The sequence below is a fragment of the Arctopsyche grandis genome, chromosome 6 (genome assembly GCF_051622035.1).
Source record: "Arctopsyche grandis isolate Sample6627 chromosome 6, ASM5162203v2, whole genome shotgun sequence".
NCBI classification, from domain to species: Eukaryota; Metazoa; Arthropoda; class Insecta; order Trichoptera; family Hydropsychidae; genus Arctopsyche; species Arctopsyche grandis.
In genome coordinates this window covers 6,825,624-6,836,803 of record NC_135360.1, presented here as the reverse complement: position 1 = coordinate 6,836,803, position 11,180 = coordinate 6,825,624, and the positions used below count along the sequence as shown (strand labels likewise).

General features: G+C 39.7%; 1 long non-coding RNA gene across 1 annotated transcript; it reads right to left on the bottom strand.

Annotated features, from left to right (window-relative positions):
- Window positions 1-2,571: 2,571 nt before the first annotated feature.
- On the bottom strand, window positions 2,572-11,030 carry LOC143912828 (uncharacterized). Its single transcript, XR_013260661.1, has 3 exons — window positions 10,045-11,030; window positions 7,200-7,729; window positions 2,572-3,027 (listed from the first exon to the last, which is right to left on the bottom strand). It is a non-coding gene; the product is annotated as an uncharacterized LOC143912828 (long non-coding RNA).
- Between the last annotated feature and the right edge of the window lie 150 nt (window positions 11,031-11,180).

The following is an 11,180-nucleotide window of genomic DNA, read 5'->3' as shown; positions in this document are numbered from 1 at the left end:
TATAAAGAGGAAAGGGTACTTATTGGTTATACGGGCGCATCTCAGCATCGAGTATACACACTTACTCAAATACATGGCAGTTACATGAATGGCCTCTAGGTGTCGCAATCAGTTGAAGTAAAGTACATAACAGTATCGAACCATCGAATAATATCGATAGTTACAAACCTATTTCTCTAATAAGGCAATACTGGCCTCCGCCAGAGCATATGTGAAATTCATAGACATACAATATCTATGATTTTTAGTAACGTCAATCACTGATTGCGTACTGTCACTTTACTATTACAGTTTTTGCGACACCTAGAGGCCATTCATGTAACTACCGTGTATTTGTATATCTTAGTGTAAGTGTGTATACTATATATATAAGCAATAAGTGCAGATAATAGAAAGTTGGTCTGTTTATGTATTTAAATATTTTTAATAAGCGAAAAATCCGCTTGATGAATCTCCATAATGTTTTGTATACACGTTTTTAAACGCACTGTAATGATTATTGTATTGATACCTTGATAATGATGCAATTAGAATTTCATCAAAATAGAAATTTAGTAATCCGTCGACGTGAATTTGATATATCTGTTACAGTTCAAGTCTTCACTCCGGTTCGTTCATGAATATACTAGTTTATTGATACACGAACTGTTGGTTTTTGACAATTAAAAGATATCTTCAAACCTTTGAGATGTTAAAACGCCAAATATTCAAAAGAGAAATCCCATGGAAGTCGCATTATAACGTTGTTATGATTTCCGTTTCCGATATTTTTAAAATATTGCAATCCAGAGTAAGCATGCATACATAGAGGATGGGACAAACAATTTGAGAATACTTAAACTTATGCCTTATAGTTTGTGCATGAACGAACTAGTCCGTTTGTCAATTTGTTCTTTTGTTTACACTATAACTTGCCAGATTGGTTCGTGTATGAACAAACTAATATGTTCACGAACGAACGAAATGTAAACTGAACTGGGTACTTTCACTAGTTGTATTGTGTATGTGGAATTTAGCACATTTAGCCTTTTCCGTCAACCGGAACCTTTTTCTTTACGAGTGACGTGTATTAAAAGTAATTTTGCAAAATCGATCCAACCTTAATACAGTAACAAATGACATATTTTTGTGAAACTATTGCATCATTATTGCAATACTACATCTACGTATGTGTTTCAGTTGGTTGAAAAACGAAAAGTTTGTGGGGCTTCTTTCCAAGCCAGAGTCAAACTGCGGCTGAAAAGAAATTGCAATTCAAATCCCATCAACTTTAGAATAATAATTTATTATTCGTCTTAATACTGTTATCTTAGGAATGTTAATTAGAGTTAGTTGATGGGTCGTGTCACGACCTGGCACTCCTCAGCGGTACTAACTTAGTAACGAATAGCAATAATAATCTCGGTTGTATCGTATGGATCTACTCATACTCTGTGATCACTTTGAATTAGCACAAAACTAAAACGATCAATGTACTTACAGTGCTAAATTATTAATTTTTTTGTAGGTTTAAAGTCGCTGCCGCTTTGAGCTTCCCATATATGAATCTTATATATATATATATATAATAATAATATTATATAGTAAACACAGAACTGTGTCTTCCGACGATGCAATGAATCGAAATATACAAATTTTTATATACACATGTGCATTAGTTTGTGTGCTTAGTATTGATACTCATTTTATATACATACGTATAAATATATTAAATCAACTTATGCAGTTTTGAAGTTCGCTTGCGATGCCTTTCATGAAGCAAAAAGTGTGACGTTGCCTTATATTGTAAGGTTTTTTTTAAATTCATATAATAAAGGTGTTGATTGACGGATTTATGCCATAAAACTTAATACTTCGTAGATTTTTATCGTTTGTTAATTGTGTAATGTTTTTTGTTTGTTTTAAAATTTTAACTCAAATTAACCGTTTGCATATATTTTAATTGAAAATATTTTCTATCAAGTGTGTTTGTTCAGTTTTAGTATTATTTTGATGTACTTTGTATGGATATAGACACTATTTTTGCAAGTTGAATAATATTTGGATCATTTTACAATACAGTTTTAGTGTACGTAATTTATTATGTAATAATATTTACTTAATTTATGTAGCATGTGTCAAAAAATATTCTTATGAGAATATACATAAATATGATGCGTAGTTTTTTTATAACATTTTACACGTTCAAATTTTGGATGTATTTTATATTTATTATATTATTATAATATTAAATCTCATGCCAAGTATTTTAAACAGTGGATGCTGTTTATACTGTTTTAGTTGTAGGAATAATACCAAAAAGCATTGAACGTTTGCGGCGAGATATCCCCACGAACAATCCCTTGTCAATTTAAAATTTATATATATAATATATATTAAAAATTAATTATGATAATAATCATATATTTGTAGGTGCACTATTTTTCGCTTATATACAAAAAGGAAATTGTAAACGCATGATTTAATTTTTTTTATATGTACTAATACTTTTGATAAGACTGATTTTACTACGTACGTTTTGTGTAGACGTATATTATAATAAATAAGATCAATGTACCGTTCATATTGTTTAGAGTGCCTTTATTAACATTTTTTTATAACTGTTTGTATGTTTTTACGGTTTTGTAATAAATAAAGGGATTTCAATCATTTTCTGTTGCGAATTTATTTTTATAATACCTTCTTACATCCTGAAATATTGGTAAAATACATTCAAAAACAAAATAATGTTGTGTAGGGGTGGGTGGAGGATCCAAGTAAAAGGCCAAAGTCGTGTTACAGCATTTATTGGTGATTAAGGAGGTACACGCACCGCCAGTGCTCCGTCCAGAATGTCTTGATATGGTCTAAGTACCTCCTTATAAAGGACAGGTCGCTCAGGGAATCTTCGACGTCTGGTTACTTCCCTATTGTTTAGGCGTGTACCCGGATATGTATTCCCACGACACCCAGTCCCACGCTATCGCTGTCAGTTCTGAGAAGGGACTGGGTGCCTTTACTAAGCCAATTCGGTGGTCATTGTTTAGCCTATGTTCCGACCAAGTCTTCATGGTCAGCTTTCGTGGCGTTACGACCAAAGGAGCCGTTTTGGAGGGAGATCGGCGCCGAGCGCGCGTACCCGCCCCCTATTCGTTTTCCGCTTCGGTCGAGTGAACATCTCTGTTCGCTACCGAGTTTGTTCCCACCACCGAGTCCCGATCAGCTCAGCCTGGATCGGCAGACGATACTGGAAGTACAGCTTCAGTATACGTCCGGTGAGAAGTGAGGAAATCCTGGTCTTTCTTCGTCGAAGTCAGATCACGTAGTCACGTGAGGAGTGAGGTTATCATAACCTCTCGAACACGTGCGCGCTAATTTCACGACGGACCCCCCCCCCCCCCTGCTTATTCTCTGTATTTATACATATATAAAATACAGTCACCATACAAACAGAATTATAACCTGTTTTCATTATTACAATTTCCCCCCTTTTTCCACATCACGCATCCCACGCACATTACGAAGGAGAAAGGGACATAGCAGAGCAGCCGACATCAGCAGAGACCAGACCACCGACGACGAAGGAAGGCACCTTGAGGAAACCAGCCCCGCCCACGCTTACCACGAGCTTCTACAAAACCGACTTCCGGGGTGCTCTCGAGTTGAACATCCCTGGAGTCTGTACATTTGGTCCTTCGATTCCGTATGTCTTCAGAGCTGGTCTTCCAACGTCGTCGAATCCAGGTTGGTCGTAATTAGCATTTTTCTGTTGTTGTTGCTATTTTTTTTGGTCGTCAACGTCCATTTTGTTTTTTCCCGCGTCCATTTTTTCCTTTGTTTGATTTCGTCGCATTTCAATAATGGCGTCTTTGAGTACGCTTAAAAATACGCGGAAAAGAATTCGCGCTCGGTTAACGAGAAACGCGAATCAATTGGGGGACGATCTGAGCATCTTCGAGCTCAGAATCAGGCTCGAAACAATCAGACCATTACTGTCTGAATTCGAAGCGATCCAAGCTCAGATAAACGAGCTGGACCAAGAAGAGGCGCAGGCCTCCGAATCCGTCGTGGACCTATTTGATAGGGAGCATATGGCCGCCTTCGTGCGATGCACCGAAGCAATCAATTTGCGTGAGCCGCAATTGAGCGCTTCACCGTTAGATGGCGCTAACCTCACAATGTCACCTGTACCGCAATCAAATTCGGCAATAAAATTGCCCCGTTTGGAGTTGCCCACCTTCGAAGGCAACGTCCAAAATTGGCCGCTTTTTTCACAACGCTTCTTGGCCGCTATGGCCGGCGAGAGTTCGCAAATCGCTCGGTTCCAATACTTACTAGGAAGCCTAAAAGGAGAGCCCCAACGTTTAGTTGACGGCTTGGAATTAGCTTCAAATTCATTTACGAGCGCGTGGTCCATTTTGGATCAACGCTATAACAACAAAAAAATTGTTGTTCAGTATCACCTTCAGGCATTGCTTGAAGCCGAGCCAGTCGTGAGCAACAATCACGTCAGTCTGCGTCGTCTCATAGATGATGCCAACATGCATGTACGTGCGCTCGTTAACTTGGGCGTCCGGGTCGAGACCTGGAACGAGATTCTGGTGATGTTTATCACCAGAAAACTCGACCGGAGTACACTTCTGCAATGGGAGCTTCAGACTCCCAAGTATGAAGACTGCACGTTTAGCAAAATAATGCATTTTCTAACGTGCCAGTGCCAATCGATGGAAAATGCCGACTTCGTCTTAAAAGGCGAGTCGAATCCTCGACCAAGAACCATTACGAATCCGAAGGCAGCAGTTCTGCATGTGAGGAGGGAACGCCCTTCCTGCATCAGTTGCAGCGGAAGTCATTCTCTGCTAGCGTGTCCATCATTCCGCCAAATGAGCGGTGATGAGCGTAGGTCGAACGCCATAAAACGTCGACTATGTCTCAACTGCTTGAGGCCAGGGCACATAGTTCACGCGTGCCAAACAAAGCAGAGATGCTTCAAATGCGGTCATGCCCATCACACCATGTTACATGACTCAACTCCATACCAAACTTCGCCTTCAAATAAGGCCAAACATTATCGGAGCCCCAAGAAATCAGAGAACGCCAAACCCGTAAAATCATCGTTGGTTTTACACTCGGTGAGACGCGTATCGCCTTCTCACGCCCGAACTGTCCTGTTATCCACCGTGGAAGTACAAGTTCGCGGCGGAGATGGGCGTTCGCACAAGGTTCGAGCATTGTTAGATAACGGCTCCGAACTCAACCTCATCTCTGAAGACTTAAGAAGGCGACTCGCCTTAAAGTCGAAAAGGATGGACGTCAACCTGGTAGGAATAGGTTCAAATAGGACGTCCATTACTAGTGGCGCGGTAATTCGAATTCTACCGCGCATCCCCAATCAGGGCTCCAGTGTTGATCTCGATTGCGCAATCATGCCCGAGATCGCGAATCAACTTCCATCGCGCAACGTGTCCGAGATTCGGAGCCATTTGCCGCTTCATCTCCCCCTTGCCGATCCGTCATTCGATATTCCCGGTACAGTGGATATGGTAATAGGCAGCGACGCCTATCATGCGATGTTACGCAATGGCAAACGTACCATTTTAGTTCCCTCCAAGTCACGCGGTGACAGAGGAGGACGCATCGCGATGATGAATACAGCTTTCGGCTGGATATTGGGCGGCTCTCTAGAAGCGCCCACAGTTTCAAGCGATTCTCGGAATTGCCATCACACAACGGGTCGTGATCCGTTATCTTGTTTTGGCGCGAGACGTCCAGTCAAGACAGTTACGCGTCCCCTGGACGAATCGCGTATTTACGCGGAACGAAGATTCCGCTTGCCGAAGCGCAATGTACCCGCGCCCTTTAACCCTCACATCTTTCGACCTTCCCAACCTAGCTCCCATAACTCCTGGCCAGTTCCTAGTTGGCGCACCACTAGTTGCGCAACAGCAGGAGGATCTGGTCGATCAACCCGGAGCGAGGGTGCTACCACACCAGCACATGCAGCAGCGGCCCCAGGCAGACAGGGGCACAGGAGTAGGTCCTACTACTCATCCATCAGCAACACCAAGCGAGCAGTCCGGCGAGTAGCTCGACTGCCAGTCGAGCAGCACTCAGTGAATTTGTGCAACGGTGTGGCGAGCGTTCATAACGTCCCACATTAAAGTTGGCGCGTTGTTTGTATCTGTGTTGTGGATTCAGTTTATGTGTTTTAACTTAAGTTTTTGAGTTGCTTTTCTTTTATGCTTCTCTTGTTGGTTTGATTGGTGCTTTGTAATGGAGCTATCAGTATAGATTGGGACATATAACGGTTGAACAATATTGTTACCTAGCATTGGTGTTGGTTATTTGTTGGTGTTTTGGTTGTTTGTTTGTCTATTTTTTGTTTGTTTCTTGCCGGCTTAGTCAGCTGCTTATGTAGGATGGGAAACTGACGGTGGACTAATGTTATTTTGTTTGCTGATTGGGTTATTTTGTTGTTATTTTTTTGCTTATTTGCTTGGTTTTTGTGTATTTCATTAGTCGCTTGTGCACCATTAATTCTTGTTTGTTTTGGAATTCGATCCTCTGACTTCCAACGGGGGGAGTATGTTCCGACCAAGTCTTCATGGTCAGCTTTCGTGGCGTTACGACCAAAGGAGCCGTTTTGGAGGGAGATCGGCGCCGAGCGCGCGTACCCGCCCCCTATTCGTTTTCCGCTTCGGTCGAGTGAACATCTCTGTTCGCTACCGAGTTTGTTCCCACCACCGAGTCCCGATCAGCTCAGCCTGGATCGGCAGACGATACTGGAAGTACAGCTTCAGTATACGTCCGGTGAGAAGTGAGGAAATCCTGGTCTTTCTTCGTCGAAGTCAGATCACGTAGTCACGTGAGGAGTGAGGTTATCATAACCTCTCGAACACGTGCGCGCTAATTTCACGACGGACCCCCCCCCCCCCCTGCTTATTCTCTGTATTTATACATATATAAAATACAGTCACCATACAAACAGAATTATAACCTGTTTTCATTATTACAATTTCCCCCCTTTTTCCACATCACGCATCCCACGCACATTACGAAGGAGAAAGGGACATAGCAGAGCAGCCGACATCAGCAGAGACCAGACCACCGACGACGAAGGAAGGCACCTTGAGGAAACCAGCCCCGCCCACGCTTACCACGAGCTTCTACAAAACCGACTTCCGGGGTGCTCTCGAGTTGAACATCCCTGGAGTCTGTACAGCCTACTTGCACTTAGCCTGGAGATACATAATCCACGAAAACCAATTATAACGGTGGCTTCTTTTAGCATTCGCTACAATAATATATATAAATGTACGCAAAGTGGCCGTCTTTGTCCCCCATAAAACGATTCCTCGCAACACGTTTTTCTATAACACGATCGCTTGCTTAAAAAAGCTCTATTCATATTATAACCAGCAGCGTGGTCTAGTGGGGAATGTTGAATTATTTCGTACTTGATGTTACGAGTTCGATTCCCCGCTAAGTCTCGTTGTTGGCCAGACCTCGATTTGTCTAGGTCGATCGTTTCTTATCAGAATTTGCCAATTTTTCTGATTTTCATTGAAACGATTCCTGTAAAATTGGCGTTTCCTTCCCAATTTTCTGTTTACCTTTACGCGAACCTTTAGTTATTGTTATATCTTAGGTTTCACCATATTGCTCACCATAGATATCTCTGTGGTTGTTTATCGAATATAAAATTCGTATTGTTACATGAAAGTTATTCATCGTTATTTATCGTATTAACCTTTCCTTACCGGTGATAGAAACATAGTCGACATTTACTCTAATTGTATGAATATCTCTTTAAATATACTAAATACAGAGTTCATATTTTGGGTATTCCTCAGCAATACATTAATGTATTAGATAGAATTATTATAATATACACGTATTTATCTGACGCAACAGAAAAAAATATTTTATCGAAGAATCGGGCATAATGCGCAAATGCAGTGTGTGTTATTACGTTTTTTCCTTCAGTCGTGTCCCGTTCTCGGTGCGCGCGTGTTGTTTTTTTCGTTTCGGAGCTTTTTTGTACCGTGTGGACCAGCACTTTATTTGTGTTTCTTGATTATTATATTGTAAATACGGTAATAATTATTTAATGTTATTTTTTTTTTAATTTGCTATGCTACATTGTATATTATATTTATATTTTCAAAGACAATTTTAATTTTTGAAAAAAATGGCTGAAAGAAATTTGATGAATGAAGAGGAACATGATAGCGATCTCGATTTTGAAATAAATGATTATTTTACTGATACGGAAGATTTTATTGAAGATATGGAAGATACAGATTCGGAATTAGAGGCCAGTGAAAATGAAGACGAAGAAGTGTTTACATCGAATCATGGATTTCAATGGAATTCATTACCACCATCATCCTCAAGACGTAGAGAGTGCAATATTGTTACCGAAAATTCAGGACTTATAAATGGTAGCACTACTGTAAATACTATTAGAGAAATGTTCTCTTTGTTTATAAATTCAAATATGGTGAGAGAAATATGTGAACAAACGAATCGTCAGTTACATCGTACATCCACGAAAATTATCGAGCCGATATTGGCAGAAGAATTGCTTGCATTCATTTGAATAATGCTTGCGTCTGGCAGAAATAGGACCCGAAAATTAAGCTTTAATGAATTGTGGTCTAATGACAGCGCTTTTTGCCAACCATTTTTTACGGCATCTATGTCTCGGGATAGGTTCATCACAATATTCAGTCAAATTCGTTTTGACGACAAAGAAACCAGACAAGAAAGAATACACGTGTCGTCTGATAAATTAGAACCTATCAGGACAATTTTTAATAAATTTGTAGAAGAATGTAAACGTAATAATTCTCCAAGTTGCAACATTACTGTGGATGAACGTTTGGCTACCTATAGAGGCAATTGCCCATTCCGCGTGTATATGAAGTCGAAACCCGGTAGATATGGAATAAAAATGTGGGTATCGGCTGACTCTTCAACAGCATATATATTAAATATACAGGTATGGTTAATAATTGCCGAGAGATAAATCAAGGGAATCGTGTAGTGATGGATTAAGTTCAACCGCAATATGGCACCAATAGAGGTGTAACAACGGACAACTTTTTTACTTCGGTGGCATTAGCTGATAACCTTTTAGATAAAGGGCTAACTCTAACTGGTACCCTACGTAAAAATAAACGGGAAATTCCTAAAGAATTTTTACCATCGAAACATAGACTTTTACACAGTAGCTTGTTTGGTTTTACATCAACCAAGACATTAGTTTCGTATGTGCCAAAAAAAAAATAAAGCAGTTTTGCTATTGTCTACTCAATTTCATGACAGTGAAGTGAGTAGTCATGAAGAAAAGAAGCCGGAAATAATAATGTTTTATAATAAAACAAAAGGTGCAGTAGATACCGGCGATAAAATGTTTTTATGGAGATGCTGGATATAGCTGCGCTAAATGCATATTTGCTATGGGCGCAGAAATATCCAGAATGGAAGGCGAATAACAGAAGTCGACGAAAATTATTTATTAGAGAACTTAGTTTGGAATTAGCTATGCCCAATATTGTATTTTTTTTATTTACGTTTACTTCTCATTTTTTTTTATCAATTTATGTATTTGTGTATTAAAATTATTATTGTGAAAATAAATACATGAAAAGTACATATAAACATATTTTATTTTATTTGATGAAAAAATTGAATATATTTTTACGCATAGGTTTTGAATCATCGCGTAATTCTGGCGGATGTGGCGTGATTTCTGATCAGCAAGTCGCGGAGTGGGGGCCTAGTGTTCGTCCTCACTTGGAGATGGGCGGCCCTCTGGGATTGTCGTTCACGCGTCTTCAATTTCATGCTTTTTAGATCGTTTTTAGCAGTATATTACCAATATTGATACATATATATTAATTTATATAGATACGGACTATTACTATAGTCATGAATAGAAGGAAAAATGGTTAAATATTCATATTTATCAGACTTTAAAATCACGAATTTCTAGAACGACTGAGTCGACATCACTGCTGCACGCGTAATTTTTTAGCACCGTAAGGGAAAGGTTAATACGATGTTTGTAATATATGTATATTGACCATAGATGTCAGATATTTAGATTTACATGTATCTATGTACTAATTATGTGGACCAGGAAGGCGCATTTGGGGTTTACCTGTTAAGCCTTCCTGGTATATTTGTATATATGTATGTGAAAATAACGTGGGAAATAAGAGCCGCCGGGAAGTGCATTCGGGGGTTAACAATGGAGACCCCCGAACTGGCCTAACGGGACTCTAAGTAGTCGGTAGTATTCCTAGAACGGAACTCAGTCAATTTCCGCTTGAGTTCTCAGAATTCTGACAAGAGCGTTAGACTGTAAAACTGTACGTGCCTAGACAATGGATAAATAAATGGATCGTGGAAGCTGTAGTGAGCAGCTTGCCCTTTAAAGGGAGGTACACTTGGTACAAGGAGCATTCTGGAACGAGCGCTGGCTGCGCGTGGACCTCCTGAATCATTCAATAAATGCTGTGAAGCGACTTTGGCCTTTCATTTGGATCCTCCACCCACCCCTACGTAACAATAATATCCAGCAGTTCACGGCAACGGCACAGCACATCAGCTCACGTAAACGACATCTTCTATTCATACTATACAGCAGCTCACGGTTTCAGCACGTCTAGACAAGTTTTGGACGAGTGCAAGGCAAAATCGGCTTACATATAAATTACAGAGCGCGACGATATGGCGCAATATTGCTTCGTATCGTCGAGAAAATATTGTCACAATATGACGTTTCCGAAAATATTCATATGCACATGCGCAATTTCGTAAGTATTGGCCTAAGAAAATCAGCTTTGTTTGATACGTTACGGTGACATGAACTGTTGTACAGTATGAATAGATTTTGTCGGCTATTGCCGCTACGCTTACGTCACGGTAGACATGAATGTGTTCATATAAAATGTATCAAATAATACTTTTCGTATGGCTAGTTACGTGCAGTTGCCGGTATGTGCTGTGCTAAAATGATTATACCATAATATATGCTGTGCTAAGCCCTATTATATAAGACCAAATCAGATCAAAATGATAATAAAAAAAAATATTATAGAAATATTATCATGTATTTCTATAATAAAATAGCGAGCACGTAACCACTTATAACTCTCATTTATATTTTTAAAGTTTAGATAATTCCATTG